The 18,308-nt window shown below is 37.7% G+C and overlaps 1 pseudogene; it reads left to right on the top strand.

The window, feature by feature from the left end:
• Positions 1-1,091, top strand: part of LOC148689507 (uncharacterized) — a 33,017-nt pseudogene extending 31,926 nt beyond the window's left edge.
• Positions 1,092-18,308: the final 17,217 nt, after the last annotated feature.

Genomic DNA, 18,308 nt, shown 5'->3' with positions numbered 1-18,308 from the left:
CGTTGCATATATTTTATGTGTGGAGAAGAACCCCTTAGTTATTCCATCATCCATTGATTCATCACAATTTCGTCTTAAAATCTGTTTTCTTTACAATCTAGTTTAAATTCGTCCAAAACACAATCCCCCCATATTTTGTTAAGTCTTAGTCATTACAATCTATCTTATTTTGTGTTTTTAAAGTATTTTGAGTCTTTTGGTTTGTCTTAGTGTTTTAGAGTTTAGTTTTACATTCTTTGAGTCTAGTTTAGTGTTTTATATTGTGTTTTTACGTTTTTGAGTCAAATCCAAGTGATTAACAATCCCTCCTAATCCCCGGTCCAGAACGATCCCTACTTATATCTATACTACAACTTGACAAAAAGAGGGTTTAATTTGTGTGCGTATAATGCTCGCATCACCTCCTAATTATCTAACATTCTTGTTGGTCTCCTTAATACTATACTCATGACTCTGAGTTTCATTGGTCAGCAAAGTCACCCAGCAAAATATGTTAATTGGGGTTAGTCGTTGTTATACCAAACAATTATACTTTTTCACTGGAGTTTGCAATTGTGGTTGTCATTCGACATTTGCAAAGTATGCATATATTGGCCTGTTGGGGCTGTAGGAAGCATTCGGGTCAAATTGGTCATATTAAGCTTGAACAAATAGCTTTAACTATAAGGCTTTACAAAATAATGTGTATATTCTCATTTCTTTTGTCTTTGTTTATGTTAGGATGAAATTATTCGCCGCATGGATGTGCTGAATCCCCAAGTATTGCAACCCACAGTTTATTTTATGAATTGGTTTCTCTACCTGTATACTATGTCACCTTTTTTATTATGGGTAGAAATTGTCTGCTTTGTCGATTCAATTTTAATGCTAACTTCTAAGTTTCTTATAGAGTTGCAGAAAGTTATTGGAGTTGTTGAGTTTGGATACACACATTTATCTGATGAAGATGCATCAAACTACACCCAACGGGATCACACCCGTAATAAGAACCCTCTTTGGAAGCAGCTTCACTGAACCAAAGCTAGTCTGCCGTGAGCATTTCTTTGCAAATCCTATGAGCACATCCTTGTTATAGACGTTTTGGCTTCTTCTGCAAGGTGCATTGTGGATTAAAGCTTCTTGTACATGATGTGCGTTATTAGGTTTCAACTACTGAAACTAATTTTCGCAGTCACTGGTTTCGAAATTTCCTTATAGCTTAGCAGTGTGTGCGAGGTTCTTATAAATCAATCTTTTGGAAACGTGGAGCTTCTATTTACCTCCATTTGTTTGCAAGCAACTAATGGTGGGGGCATTATCCTCTAAGGTGACTAAATTGCTTGCGCGCAATTGCTGGATTAATACTTGGAATGGATGCTGGCTATAAAGTTTGATGCATGACAGTGATGCCCAGGAAGAGTACTTAGCAAAGGAATCTTGAGCAGTCATCACAAAATTTGTAGAAAATGTGGACTACTTGGTAAAGAGATAACGGGCAACCCTAACGGTGGTCACTTCTTAATTTCGTGTTGTATGTTAGAGATGCTGTTATATCGTTGGAGGAAGGTCGTTCTTGGCTTCTCCTTCTGGACGATCGACATTATATCATATCAGATTTGTTTAGTCTATGTGATAGGATAATGTGTGATAATTGAATTGGTTGATGAGATGGCATTGCATTAGTGTTGACTAGGACAGATTTAAGTTGTTAAAAAGGATAAGGTTGTTAGTAGTTAGCTTATGGAGAAAGCTAAACAAACACTATATTAGGGAAGGTTGTAAATAGAAAGGAGGTTGTTGTATTTGTTGTTAATTGCAATGGAAATTACTTGTTACTGCTACACAGAAGTTAAGATGCAAAGCTAGGGTTTTATCATTGGTATCAAAGCCAGTGCATTCGTTCTTGATTGATCCTTCTTCGTGTATGACTCGGCTCGGTTCTAGACACACCATGGAAACTAGAGTATCCAAGCTTGAGTCCCTGTTTGCCAATTTCCAGAAGGAGTTCAAAATTCCAGGCATGAATTTCAAGAATCAAGAACTGAATTTCGAACTACCCATGAGTTGATTTTGCAGCAATTGCAGGCGTTATCGACGAATAGTAGTGGGTCGGTGGGTGAATCATTGGAGGGAACACATTCCGATCACAATTTACTGCCAAAAGTGAATCCTTATTGTGGCCCTCAATTTTTCCATCAAGAATCGATTCCGTCGCCTCAACAACCATTTAACAAGATCGATTTTCCCAAATTTGGTGATGGCGATGAACCCTTGGCATGGATCTATAAAGTAGAACACTATTTTGATTTCTTAGGCATTGAAGATTTCAAGAAAGTGAAAATGGCATCATTCTATCTGGATGGCGAACCTCTACAAGGGTTCTAATGGGCTAATTGTATTAGGACATACCCTAGGTGGGAAGATTTCACACAAGCTCTTTGTCAAGAATTTGGTCCATCGGAGTTCGACGATTCGGTAGAAAGCTTAGTTAAACTTCACCAAACGGGATTTCTGCATGATTACATCTTGGAGTTTCGAAGACTGGCGAATCATACAAGGGAAGTTACCCCATCTCTTTTGCGATCTTGTTTCATTGGCACTCTAAAATTGGAGTTGCGTCATGATGTCAAAAATTTTGAAGCCCAAAGACGTTCTTGAGGCCATTGCTTATGCTTAACAGATCGATGCCAAGTTGTCTAAATTAAAGGTCAAATCTTTTCCTCGTCCATCTGTTAATTCTTCGTTTAGTCCACCATTACAAAATGTTGCTGATACTTCTATGGGAAATAACAAATTAAAACATGAGAATATGAGAAGATTAACCCCAGAAAAGGTCGAATATTGTCGAAAACATGGTCTTTGCTTCCATTGTAAGGAAAAGTTTGTTAGAGGCCACACTTGTGAGAAGAAACAACTTTTATTGATTGATGTTCAGTAGGGTAATGGTAATAAAGCCTCTAACACTGGAAATTTAGAAACTAAGATTATAGCTTGTGCCATTTTTGGTACCCCAGCTCCTAAGTCAATTAAAACCATAAAGGTTTTTGGTAGTATTAAGAATTGTCTTGTGGTAATACTTATCGATTCTGGTAGTTCCCACAAGACTCAAGACTATCAGTGTACTACAGGTTCTTTAGGGGCTGTCTCACTCAAGACTCAAGACTATCAGTGTACTACTAATTTGTATGCCATAGCCTTGGGAGGTTGTGATGTGGTGTTAGGGTTTCAATGGCTAAAGACATTGGGTCCAATCCTTTGGGATTTTGATAAACTGTACATGAAGTTCAAGAGGGGCAATACCATGTTTTGTCTTTCATGTCCAGAAGCACTGAGTGAACATATTCTTTAACATGGAAAAGTTGCTTCACGAAGAATCTTATGTGGGTGCTTTTATTCTTTCAAATTCAACAAGAAGATATAATGGAACATAAGACTGTACTGTGAGCAATTCAATCTCATCAGTTAAAGCAACTTCTGCAACATAATGAGGTAGTTTTTCTGGCTCCTACTTGTTTGCCTCTTCACAGATCACATGACCATAGAATTCCCTTGATAAGAGGTAGTAAACCACCTAGTATGAGACCTTATAGATATGGTCCCTTACAAAAAATAGAAATTGAAAAGTGTGTCCAAGAATTATTAGATGTTGGTTTTATCAGGGTCAATAATAGTCCTTATTCTTCTCCAGTTATTTTAGTAAGGAAAAAGGATGACACTTGGTGAATGTGTAAAGATTATAGAGGCCTTAATCTCATCATTATTAAAGACAAATTTCACATTCCACTAACTGATGAGCTGTTGTATAAGTTGTATAGAGCTTAGTTTTTCTCTAATCTAGACCTCTGATCCGGCTACCATCAAATTCGAATGCATCCAAGTGATATTGAGAAGGTTGCATTCTGAACTCATGATGGGCATTATGAGTTTTTGGTTATGTCCTTTGGGTTAACCAATGCTCCAGCCACATTCCAATGTCTTATGAACGAAATTTTCAAACCTTATATGAGGAAATTTATCCTAGTATTTTTTGATGACATATTATTGTATAGCAAGTCTTGGGAGTCTCATTTGAAGCATCTGAGATTGGTCTTTCAACTTTTGCAACCCCATACCTTGTTTTTCAAGAAAACAAAGTGTGCATTTAATCAAACCCAAGTTGAGTATATGGGCCATATAGTGTCTAAAGAAGGGGTTGCAGCTGATCCTTCTAAATTGGAGGCTATTGCTAAGTGGCCTATTCCCACCTCTATTAAAGCATTGAAAGGATTTCTTGGATTAACGGGCTACTATAGGAAATTTAATCCTAGTTTCAGCAATATTGTTAGTCCTCTCACAATGCACACTAAGAAAGACAATTTCAAGTGGTCTGATTCAGCAATAACAGTATTCAATGAATTGAAATAGGCTATGTTGTCTCCACAAGTCTTAGCCCTCCCAGATTTTTCCCAACCTTTCGTTATCGAAAGTGATGCATCGGGCTTTAGAATTGGAGCTGTTCTCCAACAAGGTGGCAAACCTATTGCCTTTACTAGTAAGGCACTCAATGTAAGGAACCAAAATTTGTCTGCTTATGAAAAAGAAATGATGGTTATCATACATGCCATTAAAAAATCGCAGTCATACTTGGTAAGGAGGCACTTCATCATCAAAACAGATCATCATAGTCTGAAATTCTTTCTGCAAAATAGAGCCAATACTCCATTCCAGCAAAAGTGGGTGTCTAAATTGCTTGGTTTTGATTACAAGATTCAATACAAGCAAAGCTGTGATAATCAGATGGCAGATACACTTTCCAGAAGTCCTATTGCTGAAGTTTCTCAACATTCTAGCATGGAATTAGCTGCCATTTCCTACCCATATCTCTGTTGGTTAGATGATTTATGACGGCACACTAAACAAAATGCTTAGATACTAGACATGCGTCTGATTCTACATTACTGAGTTCTCTGAAGTTCAAAGTTGAGAATGGTTTTCTACGATACAAAGGGCGAATTGTCATAAGTCCAACCAGTCCTTGGTGACAGAAAGTCTTTGAAGAACATCACAGTAGTCCTATTGCTAGTCATGCTGGATTTTTGAAGACATATAAACGGCTTTTCAGGTCCTTTTATTGGGTTGGCATGAAAAATGACATTAAGGATAGGGTTGCCAATTGTCAGATATGCCAACAACACAAGTATGAGACCTTAACTCTCGCAGGATTGCTTCAGCCCCTGCTTATTCCTTTATGGATATGGATTGACATATCCATGGATTTCATCAGTGGTCTTCCCCCATGTCGAGGTAAAACTGTCATTTAGGTAGTTGTGGATCGCTTATCCAAATACGCACATTTTTTGGCTTTATCTTATCTTTATACTGAAACTTCGATGGCTAACTTATTTATGGAGCATATTTTTAAACTTTATGGCATGCTTACGTCTATTGTTTGTGATAGATACTCGGTCTTTATGAGCAAGTTCTGGAAAGAATTTTTTACCTTGCAAGGATCCTTACTATGTTTTAGCTCGGGTTATCACCCACAATCCGATGGTCAAACAGAGGTGGTAAATCGATGTTTAGAAACTTACTTGCGGTGTTTTTGTAGTCTTCAACCCAGAAAATGGACCCTTTGGTTACCATGGGCGGAATGAAGCTTTAATACGACTTATCACTCTGCTACTAAACTTTGTCTTTATGAAGTGGTGTATAGGTAGCCACCACCTGAGATTCCTGTGTACAAAACTGGTATACTAAGTTGGAAATGGTGGATTTAGCAGTAGCACAAAATCGAATGATAGTACAAGCTAATAAGCATATAACTGAAAGGGTTTTTTAGGTGGGGGACTTAGTTTACCTGAGATTGGTACCCTGTCATTGTCCTCTCATCCATTTCACAAGATGCAACCTTGGTTTTATGGTCCTTTTGAGGTGCTAGTAAAGGTTGATTCTGTTGTTTATCTGTTGAAACTCCCAGACAACTCCAAACTTCATCCCCTGTTCCATGTTTCGTGTCTGAAGAAACATTGGGGGCTGCTATTCAACCTACGATTCAACTACTTATGCTGACTGACGATGGTATTTTACAAAATGTTCCTGTGGTTCTTTTGGACAGAAGAATGAGGAAGAAGGGTACAACTGCAGCTACAGAAGTGTTGGTTCATTAGCAAAATCACACTCCAGAAGAAGCTACATGGGAGAATTACTCTCAGACTTGAAGATGCGATTTTCAGGAGTTGCTCAGCTTAATACATTGTAATTTTGCACATTTTTTCTGTTTCCAAGTCTTGTATACAAGCCTTGCTTTGAGGAGGGTTATTGATAGGATTCTGTGTGATAATTGAATTGGTTGATGAGATGGCATTGTATTAGTGCTGACTAGGACATATTTGAGTGGTTAAAAGGATAAGGTTGTTAGTAGTTAGCTTATGGAGAAAGCTAAAGAGCTATTATATTAGGGAAGGTTGTAAACAGAAAGGAGGTTGTTGTATTTGTTGTTAATTGCAATAGAAATTACTTGTTACTGCTACACTGACACGCCCCGACCCTGATATTGCTCGAATACCAAGATAGACACGTGCTGGCCGACACCCGAGGGTGACGAAAGCCATTAATTGATACAAAAGCTAATAATGAGAAATAAATAAGGGTTATGAATTGAAATACAATGAATTAACAACTTAGGAACGTGTTCAGAGCATACAGCTAATTAGAACACTAAAAGAAATAATATAAAATTGAATGAATAAGGAGTGGGTCCTACACCGAGATGGCTCAAAGATGCCGATGTTGAAGTGCCTTGATGCCGGGATTGTATGCCTCGATTCTAAGACATGAATAGGGGCGCAAAACAAAGTTAAGTGGACCAAGTTTATATATACAATAATAATAAAACAGTTAACAAGATACTAACCCCCACAGTTTATATAAAGAAAACTACTAGCTAATAGGTGATAGGTTTACTGAAAACCCTAGCATGCCAAAAACATCTCAAAAGACATATCGCGGAAAAACATTGCAGAAATCAAAATATCAATCGTCTCACGGATCGTCTCGCAAACACGATGTGCTACTAGTAAGGTCACTGAATAAATATAACTCCCGACCCTATGCCAGCACCGTGGTCTCTGCGCCCGTAGCTAGAGATTACCAACTCCCGGCCCAGTGCCTGCTAAGTGTCCCTCAGCCCGTAGCTAAGGATTATTTCTCCCGGCCTATCTGCCAACACCAGATCCTCGCCCCCGGCGGCATAGTGTCCACTAGGTACGCACAAATAGTTACGCCTCTCATAATTAACCACTTCATAGTATAAAGTCATCTATCATCTATACTATAAAGAGGGGTTTCTAAAACATGTTCTAGCACCCTATCGTCATCCATCAGATAGTCTACCAGTTCATGGTTTTTATAGAGAATACAATATATCAAACTATAGCTCAATATAGGCCAACAATTAATTCCTCACAAAATAACGAGACGATAATCAACATTTCAATAAACGTGCTTAACATAAAATCAATCCATAAACTCATAAGGCATGCTTTTCATTTATGCAATTAAACTATGAAATCATGTAATTTTAGAAGGGGTCCACTCACAGTACTCAGTTGCCGAAGAGCCATGCAATTAGCGAAGACGAAAACGCCACAATTAATTTCCCCTATGCACAATAATGGTATATTTAGTCAAACTCTACTCAAACGATTTAATTTGAGAAAACGGACATGGGAAACGGGTCCAAGACGTCAAAATTAGCCTAGGAGAAGTCCCGAAGGAAAACCCAAAAAGTCAACAGTTAAAGTCAACGTTGCCCTGTCAACGGTCAAAGTCAACGGTCAACGTTGACCGGAAATCAATGGTCACTGGGTACGGGTCAAGTCAATGGGTCAGTCAACCGGATCAGACTAGGTCAACGGGTTTTGGGTTTGGATCCGGATTAGGGCTTAGGTTCTAAAGCCTAAGGGTTTAGGGTTTTGCTACATGGGCCAAAAGCCCGAATGCAAGTGCAAATATTCCATGGAGGTTCGACCTTCCCTTGAAGCGCCCAATATAAGCTTGGAATCTCCTCCAATAAGAACCTTGTTGAAGCCTTTCCTCTTGATATATGTGAGACCCTCCTTTAAAGCTCTAGCCTCTACTTCATTGATTATTGCACCATTCAAATTAAAGTCCCCTACTCCAATAACAAATCCATCTTCATTTTGAACCACAAAACAAGCACCAGCCTTATCATCGCTAGCAGATCCATTGAAGTTAAGCTTGACAAAACCTTTGTTCGGAGGATGCCACTTAATGATGGGGTAATTATCAGGGTTCCTAATAAAAATCGCCCTAAAGTTAGCTTTGAAAAACTCTTGACCAACGCTCGAAGCAATGATATGTATCCTCTCAGGACATGGAGTCCCCTGATGAAAAATTACATTGTATCGATCATTCCAGATCTGCCAACAGATGGTGAGAAATTTACTTAAATCACTTAACTCATTCATATCCGAGTAAGATAAGCTATCTAACAACTCGTTAAAACTAATTCCCGCATTTGAACTAATATTTGAGGTTGGAAAAAGATTCCAAACTAAACACGCATGGTTACACAAAAGAAATAAGTGAGTTTGATCCTCAACAGCAGTTTTGCAGATAGGACAATATATAGGGATGTCCTTATTCAATTTGTTCATCTGCTTCCTAGTATTAAGCCTGCATGATCAACAGCCAAACAAACATCTTAACTTCAGAAGTAATAGCTAGCTTCCACATTTTATTCAGGACCTTTTGTTTGACCTAGTTGTGTAGATTGTTGTTTTGAATCCACGTTGCACTCTTAATAGAAAAATCACCATTATGAGATAGACCTCAAACCATTTTATCATCCGTGCTACTATGGGGAATAGTTACATTATAGGTTTTCTTAACAACCTTATCACCGAGGACCTGCCTAAGCTTTTTTTGATCCCAACACTTGTTATCAATAAAATCACTTACTTTTAGATTCCAGTCAATAAACTTTCTCTGGTTTTCAAGGATAAGATGGTAGAAGGGATAAAAACCCAATGATGCGTCCAAAACTTAATATCTCTACCATTACCCACCACCCACCTAGTACCCTTTAAGATAACATCTCTACCATGAAGGATCCCTTTCCAGGCCATAGAGTGATTTTGTTTAACAAAACTGCTCAAAAATCTGCTCTCCTTAGATACTTTCTACTTACCAATTGTACCCACCAATTATTTGGCTGCGATAAAACTTTCCACCTTAATTTAGCCAAGCAAGCTTGGTTGAAATGATTAAGTCTTCTAATCCTTAAGCCCTCAACATTCTTTGGGGTACAAATTTTATTCCAAGCCATGGGGTATAACTTTTTCTCTTTACCCCAAAAGAAGTCTTTGCACTCTTTGTTCAAATTGTTCAAAACCCTTTCAGGGCACTTGAAACAAGACATGATATGATTAGGCATACCTGTGAGATTAGAATTAATCAAAGTCAACCAACCAGCCTTAGAGAGAGTGTTAGCCTTCCATCCCGCCATTTTTTGTTTACCTCTTTTGATAAGCTCCACTACATTCATTGAGTCTTTCCAAAACACAATGTTGTGGATATAAAGATATTTTTCAATAGTTGTTTTATGTTGAATTTGAAAAATATTAACTATATCATTTCTAATATGGGCAGAGTTATTAGAAGAGAAATATATGGAAGACTTATGGAAGTTAATTTGTTGCCCAACAACTTTGGAAAATTTATATAGCATATTAAGAATACTTCTAGCTCCCCTAATTGTGGCCCTTGCAAACAGAAGACAATCGTTCGCAAAAAAAAGATTAGAAACTTTAAAACCTCTAGGGGAAGATTACCAACGTGGTTTGAAGAATTCTCAGCCATTATGTTGAGATGTCTAATTAACGACTCTATACAAAATAAAAATATAAGGATAGAAATAACCAGGAGCTTCATCATTGATAATGATAGAGAAAGACACATACGTTTGCATGATAAGATTAATCCAACTGTGATTGAAACCAAATTTAGTCAAAACATATCTTACGTAGTCCCAATTCAAAAATCATTGGCCTTGTCAAGATTTAGCTTTACTCCCATGGCACCATCTCTACCTTTTTTTCTTGTTGAACCTTGCAAACATTTCATGAGCAATTAAATGTTATCTTGGATGAAGTGGCCTGGTGCAAAAGCCCCTTGGTTCTTAGATATACACTTATCCAAGAGAGGTTTAAGCCTATTAATGATTACCTTAGTAATTATCTTATAAATTACATTACACAAACTTATAGGCCTAAAATTGCTCACCACCTCTAGGCCTTCTACCTTTGGAATTAAAGCAATATTAGTATAATTAAACTAACTAAGCAAAGCATGATAAATGAAGATTTCCTTAACCAAACTAATAACCAAATCCTTAACAATATACTAGCAGTCATGGAAGAATCCAGCACTAAGACCATTAGAGCCAGGAGCATTTAGATCCCCAATACTTTTAGTAGCTAAGCAAATCTCTTTGTCAGTTATAGGGTTCAGAAGAGCAGCATTATGGACCAATGATATCCCCAATGTTTTGAAGATCACTCAAGGTTGGGGGCACGCAAGAGAAACATTTTTTTTAAAATCTTGAACAAAAATTTGTTCCATTCCTTCATTAGCAGCCCACCAATTACCTTCCACATCCCTAATCTTGGAGATCTAATTTCTTTTCTTACGTATTGTGGCAGTCGTTTGGAAAAATCTAGTGTTTCTGTCACCCATCTTTAGCCAATTAATCTTTGCCTTTTGAGCCCACATCACCTATTCAGTTCTTAGAACGTTACTCAACTATTTTCTTAAGCATTTCGCAGCATTCAATACTGTAGAGTCATCTTGATGTTCGTTACACCAGGTAAAGGAACACAAGTAGCATGTAAAGAAATTAAGCTGCCTTTATTCAGGAAACTAATAAACTTATTTATATCCCTAGAGACATTGGAGGATCCCCCAAACTTTTCAGACAAACTTGCAATGTTGTTAAAGTCTCCAATAAGACGCCAAGGTTGAGAAATAGGGTTAAGAGTCAGAAGTAGATCCTAAAGAGAGTGCTGCAAATACTTCTGAGAGAAGACATAAACAAAAGTGCAGTAATACTCATAATTTGAATAACAATCTTTCACAAGGCATGCACATGTTTAGAAGAAGTATTAACAATACTTAAAGGCACATACCACCTGACCTACCATCAGGATCACAACCATACACTTGATCAAAATACTTGACATAAACATTCCTAGGGACTTTTGATGCGAGATTTACTTGACACTCAAATTAAACCCTCGTTTGACAATTGTAGTAGAATGGATAAGTGAGGGATCGTTCTAGACCGGGGATTAGGAGGGCTTGCTAAAACCTTCTAAATTGACTTAAAAACATAAAAACTAAATTAAAATACTCTTAACAAGACTACTATGACTCAGAAAGGCTTTGAAAAACTCAAATTGTCTAAAACAATCAAATTGACTCAAATAGAAGCTAGAACTTGATTTAGACGAATTTGCAATTGTTTATGACTCCAAAAGCTTAAAGATACAAAAATAAAACAAATACGAATGATTAAGACTTAACAAAATAGGGGGGGAATTGTGGTTGGACGATATTAAATTAAAAAGACAGAATATAATTAAAGGCAAAATGTAAATATGAATGTGATAAAAATATGGATGATGGAATAGCCAAGGGGTTCTTCTCCACACATGTTACACTTGCAAACAAAATTGATTCTCAGTTGGTCTTTCGATAAGTTTTGAAACTCAATGCTCCAAGTTAATTAGATCCGCTTAGATTAACTTTCAGATTTCCCTAAATTCGTTGGATTGAATGGAATACGCATTACAACCAAATTATTCTTAATCAAAGTCCCTAACTATGGAATACGCATGATAGAGACATTCAACAAAGATCATTAAGTTCAACGGAAATCATAAACATCGACGAGGCATTCGTTACTATGGAATACGCATGAAACTTATGCCAAGAATTCGTTTAACGCGATTGTTTATAAGCAACCTCCACTACTTGTGAATATAAGTTCATAGCGATTAGGTGAAATTCACTTATATTCTAGCGTCATATTTATGCATGAAAATTAAGCTTGCAATCTCAATGAACATACAGAAATAAGTTATCAATCAAACAGTTAAACGAATTGAATCCACAACTTATGAAATTCCAACCAAACGTAATCAATTCAAATTGCAAATATAAACATAGTTTCGAATCACCCCCTAGCTAAAGGGGGTTTAGTTCCTCATAACTTTGAAATCAAAGAAACACCTAAACATTCCAACAACTCAAACTGAATTGTATGAACGTTTAGGCACTCTTCTCTTCCATTACAAAACAAAGAAAATTGAATTTAAACATTGAAATCAAAGAAACACCTAAACATTCCAACAACTCAAACTTGAATTGTATGAACGTTTAGGCACTCTTCTCTTCTTCGTTGTTGTAGCACAAGGTCTAAGGTGAGTTTTTGGGGGATGAGTGGTTTGGGGGATTATGGAAATGGAAGAAATGGAGGAGAAAGGGAAGGGAATGGTGCAGAAAATGGAGAGACTCACGGCTAGGGAGAAGATGGAAGTGTTTGTAACTGAAAATGTGTATGGAAGAGTGAGTGAATTTTGAGGAGTGTTGGATGCTTATTTATAGGTGAAATGGGGGAACAAAAGAGGGAATATTGCAGCTAGGAGGGGATGAATGATTATGGGTGCATGTGTTTGGAATAATGAAGGGGGAATGTATGTAATAAAACAACTAGGAAAAGTTATGGAAAGCTGGAAATGGGAGTGGGAACTCACGGCATTGTTGGGTTGTTTATGGGAGAATAAATGTATGATAATGGCTAAATAATTAAAGGGAATGAATGGGAGTGACACTAGTTTGGTTATGCATGTGGAATGTGGCTGAATTGTTGGTGAAATGATGAAATGGAATGCTTAAAAGGTAGGGAACTCACGGCAACAAGGGTGTTTGTTTGTGTGAAGTGTGTGTGAATGCATGTGAAGATGCTAATAAATAATGCATGTAGGGTTAGGAAATAAAATCATAACTTAAAGGGAGATGATTAAAGGGTGTTGAAAGGTTTGAAATGCATGTGTAATGGCTGAAATTTTGAAGAATGAAAGCTGGAAAATAAAAGGGAAAGCTGGAAAGGCATTGAAAGCCCACGGCAAAGGGTTTTTGGTGGTGTAAATGCATGTGAATGCATGGCATTTGAAGTGATTGTTATTTGGAAATGAATGTGATGCATGTGAGTTAGAAATGTGGCTGAAATGATGAGAGACAAAGTGGAAGAATGTGGTTGAAATGGTTGAGGAAGGCACGGCAAGGGATTAGGGGGAGCATGTGCTTGTAGGGTTGATATGTTTGAAGATGCATGTGTTGAATTGGTGGTTGAATGATGAAAGAATAAGTGAATGATTATGATAAGTGTTAAATGAATGATTATGATAAGTGTATGATATGTTAAGTGATAAATGAATGATATGTTGAGTGATAAGATAAGTGGTTATTGATATGTAGATGAATGAATGATATGATAAGTAATAAATGAATGATATGTGGTTATTGATATGTAGATGAATGAATGATATGATAAGTAATAAATGAATGATATGTGGTGATGATAAGATAAGTGTATGATATGATAAGTGGTGAATGAAGGAGTGGAATGTTGGAATGTTATGCACGACTAAGGATATAGGAAAGGTTTAAATATCCTAAAACTAAAGGGAACAAGGTTCCAACACTTTGGTCTTCAATTAGGTTTTCAATTTCGTCCAACACTTTGGCTCCAAGCATAAGCTATCCATCCTTAGCCCAAAAGTGCTCCAAAAGTCTCCAAAATGCATCTTTTTGCTCCTTTAGCCCTTTCGGCCTACAAACACACGAAAATAGCTTAAAGTACTAAAATAACTAAAGAAACATAACGTAAATGCACGAGAACAAGCCATTTAAGTCGCATGAATATGCTCCTATCAAATACCCCCACACTTATCTTTTGCTAGTCCTCGAGCAAAACAAAACAAAAGAAACCAGAAACAAAACAAAACGAACAAGTAAAACACAACCTAAACCTTCCAACAAACGTCTCAGGGATTTCCAAAGCACATGACAAGTTAAAAATCATTATTCCCACAGATTTTAGCCATCTTTACACTTAAGTACATTCTTACTCATAGTCACCACATACTAGTTCACAATTAAGCATTTAAAACACATTTCGAATGTAGTAACATGCCTTAGAGAATTTGCTCAAATCCTTACAAGATATACTCTCGTTTTTCACACAGATTTTCTGACTACATACCCTACACTAGGTATATTGAGAAGATTGATGTAAACATAAAAATGAACACTCACATAAATGTATTTCAAAGGAAGCAATTTCTGGAGTTAATAAGCATGTTTAGGTATGATCTCATGAATGGAATGCTACTACTTAGACGCGAGAACCAGTGACACCATAAGCTCATATCAATTCCAAACTCCACATTTTGAAACACATAACACTCAAGATAGAAGTCAAAGGGTTGTAACGGGGCTAGGGTATTGGCTAACAATGAAAGGTGAAGGATAAACAAACATTCTTAAAGCAATAGTGAGCAAAGTATTGAATTAGGCACTTAGAATTCCCTTAAGAACGCAGAAGTCAACTTTGAACACCCAAGGGAAAGTCACACAAAACTTAGGGCCATATTCAACTTTTTTGGACCCTTTCTTCAACCATCAACGCTCGTGAGTTCATTCTTACTTATTTTCACTCTTTTTTTTTTTTTTTTTTTTTTTTTTTTTTTTTTTTATGAATCTCAAAACATACATATAAACGTAAGAACAAACTTTTACTCCCCCACACTCATTTTCTTGCATAATGTAACTCAAAAGGAATTCATTTAAGTCATGCTCACTATACTTTAAGAACAAGGGTATAGGAAAGTCCTACTCTAGGCTAGGTAAGGGGTGATGTGGGTTAACAAAGAATAAAGGCTAAACGAGGCTCAACGGGGTTAAAACTTACAATAAATACGAAATATGGGAAGTAAGGCTATTTGGTTATGGTGGCAACTACACAACTTCATCTTGATATATGTTATGCAATTCAATGTCATGCTTTGAATGAAACGGATATAAGTTCTAGCATTTAGTTCTATCATGATACAATTACATTCTAAGTAGTAACCAAGCAAGGAATAATGAGATCATGCAACAACTTTAGAAAACAAGAAATCACAGATTATACTCTCCAAAGAACGTTATAGGCTCAAGTCTCTCAGGGTTGTAGCGTTTGTTTGAGTTCCTTCCTTCAAGCATGTTACAAAAACGAATTTTTTTATTTTTATTTTTTATGATTGCATGTGAAGTCATACATTATAACCATAACCAAGCATATACCAAGAGTAAATCAAACTTTTCTCTATGTTTATAACTCTTTCTAACCGTCATGCAATTATAAACCAAATCCTTAACATTGTGTTGGAAGGTACCCTAAGACACAAACTCACAAAAACGACTCAAAACACTCTTTTTAGGCTTTTCAAAACAATTTTTCAAATTTTTATGTGCTTTTCGGAGTTATAAAACAACACACACTAAAACACTTTTAAAACAGTGAGAAACAACATGTGAAGTGATAGGTGATAAAATCCAACGAATTTGCATCAAATATACTTAGTTACCCCCCCACACTTAAATCAAACATTGTCCTCAATGTTTTAAGCATAGATTCACACAAAGCATAAGTAAATACACAAAAAGCACTTAAACATACTAAACATGGCATAATGTAATTAACAAAAAGAAGAGTTTAGAGACGCAAATCTGGTTATAGAGTGTAAATTCCATCTTCTCCTTGGTAATTGCATTGAGGCTTTGATCTTTGTGATTCCACAGGCTTACTCTTGAACTGGTTTCTGCCCATCGTTGATTTTCCTTTGTGTTACTTCTTGAACTGGGCAGCAGGATGGTTCTTTTGGTCTCCCCCGAAGGTCTGAGCTTACCCCTTTGGTCTGTTTCTTTATTCAATCTTTCCAATTCGTATTGAAAAGGGTTGGAGGATAACTCAGCCTATGTTTGTCTCCACATGCTTCAATGTATCATTTTCACTTGCCTTACTCGCTCCCCTTTGCAGAAGTGGTCCCTTCTCCGGAAGTGTATCAACCGTTGAAGATGACTACTCGAGAGCAACGCTAGGTAAGCAATCAGGAATAGATTCCAGGCAGTTGGCTCCAGATCGGAAGACTGACTCCAAGTGCCGGCTGATTGCTTCTTTTACTTTGCCATGCGAGTAAGAACAAGGACAAAGAAAAAGACAGGGAAAGAGCATGATATGAGATACTTTTGCTTTTGACCTTGATGATATGAGATACCTTTGCTTTTGAAGAAGCGGTGAATGAATCAGCACATGTATTTGTTGTGCTGCTTCCTCCTGGGTCATCTGTACTCCAGGCATCTGGTATCATCTTTGGGGAAGAAGAAAGAATTGAGTATTTCGAAAGGCTTTGCTGGGAGTGCGCCCTCAGAGGTGAGGGAGAGTTGGGCATTTTTTTTTTCAGGTTTGCCCTGCCATAAAAGATGAAGGTCGACATATATAGAGATAATATCAAGTGGTGGTACTTTTTACCTTTGTCGACAAACGTTTTGATCCCGCAAATCCGGCTTTTTGAAATAATGGCGCCTCTTCGATCTCTGAACATGCCTCTTCGATTTCTGAGCAGGCGCCCCTTCGATTTCTGAACGACGCCCCTTCGCTTTCTGAACGACACGTGGTAGTGCAGATGCGGCTCCTTTTGACAAAGCTGCACGCGTCTTCTGAAAAGCTGAGAAAGCGTCGCCGAACTTTGCGCTTGTCGGCTAAAGATGTGTAGTTGTGATGATCGCCTCCACGTGTTGTCAGAAAAGAAGAAATCGTTTGACAAAGTTGAACGCGCCTTCTGAAAAGCCGAGAAAGCGTCGCCTAAATTACGCCGGAAATTCCGGCTTTTTGAATTGGTGGACGCGTTGCCTTGGCTTTTTTATTGAGCTATCGATCACCACAACAAACACACTCTGAAGATTTCCCATTCTTGAAAATCGACTCCGGCCCTTTGAAATTTAACTCCATCCCTTCTCTTTGAACACTTTTGAAAAATGGCAAACTCATCGAACCTTAGCTTGGAATTGAGCCTTAGCAGTGATACGGGCGCGCCGCGTCAAGGTAACATATGGCGCCCTTCTTTCTTTTCTTCTAACGGTCCTCTCACAGGTGAAGACTCCGTGATGCAGGACGCCACAACAGCTACAATAGTAGCTAGGAACCTCCTCACTCCGAAAGATAGTAGGCTGCTGTCAGGACGGTCCGATGAGCTGGCCGTTCAAGAGTCCCTCGCACTTAGTGTTCAGTGTGCGAGTTCTGTGTCCAACATGGGCCAACGCCTGCTTGCCCGCTCCCGTCAGGTGGAATCATTGATGGCAGAGGTGGAAAGTCTCAAGCAGGAGATCCAGCAGCTGAAGTATGAGAATAGAAGTTTGCACGTGCTTACAAACAACTATTCGACGGGCATGAAGAGGAAGCTTGATGAGCTGCAAGAGTCTGAAGGTCGGATTCACAGTGACCGTCAAAGGTTCTCGTCTTTCCTCCAGAGGCACCTTTTTCCTGGCTCATCCAGCGCTTGGCCAAGTATTGAGGCCTGGAATGCTCTATCTTCGATGCCTTCTGCTCCTATGCCTTCTGTTCCTACGCCTTCCGCTCCGATGCCTTCTGTTCCTACGCCTTCCGCTTCAAGAGTAAAGCCACGTAGTGGGGCCTCAAGCAAACACCCTTTGTGAAGCACCATCTTTCTTTGTTTAGCAGTGCCTATCAATAAATCAAACATTTTCTCAATGTTACAATCATAGACTCACACAATTAATAAACAAACAAACAATAACAACTAAACAACCTAACAAGGCAGAAACGAAATAGCAACAAAGAGAAGAGTTTTTTTTTTTTAGGAATCTGGATTTGGAGTGCTTTCTAAGTCTTCCTTTGTTGAATGCATGGGTTGCCTCCCAAGTAGCGCTAAGACACAAACAAACACCAAAATGACTCAAATGACTCTAAAAACACATATTTTTGGGTTTTTCAAAAGAAATTTTTTTTTTTTTTTTTTTTTTTTTTTTAAATTTTTATCAAATTTTCGGAGTTTTATACCAAGACACTATAAAACACACTAAAACACTCTAAAAACGCTTAAAACAGCAAGAAACAACATTCTAAGTGATAGGTGAATAAATCCCACGAAATTCATGCAAATACAAATTGTTTACCCCCCCACACTTAAATCAAACTTTGTCCT

The sequence above is a fragment of the Pyrus communis genome, chromosome 17 (genome assembly GCF_041283825.1).
Source record: "Pyrus communis isolate YQ-2024b chromosome 17, ASM4128382v1, whole genome shotgun sequence".
NCBI classification, from domain to species: domain Eukaryota; kingdom Viridiplantae; phylum Streptophyta; class Magnoliopsida; order Rosales; family Rosaceae; genus Pyrus; species Pyrus communis.
The sequence above is the reverse complement of the archived record's forward strand: the minus strand, read 5'-3'. Positions and strand labels throughout refer to the sequence as shown.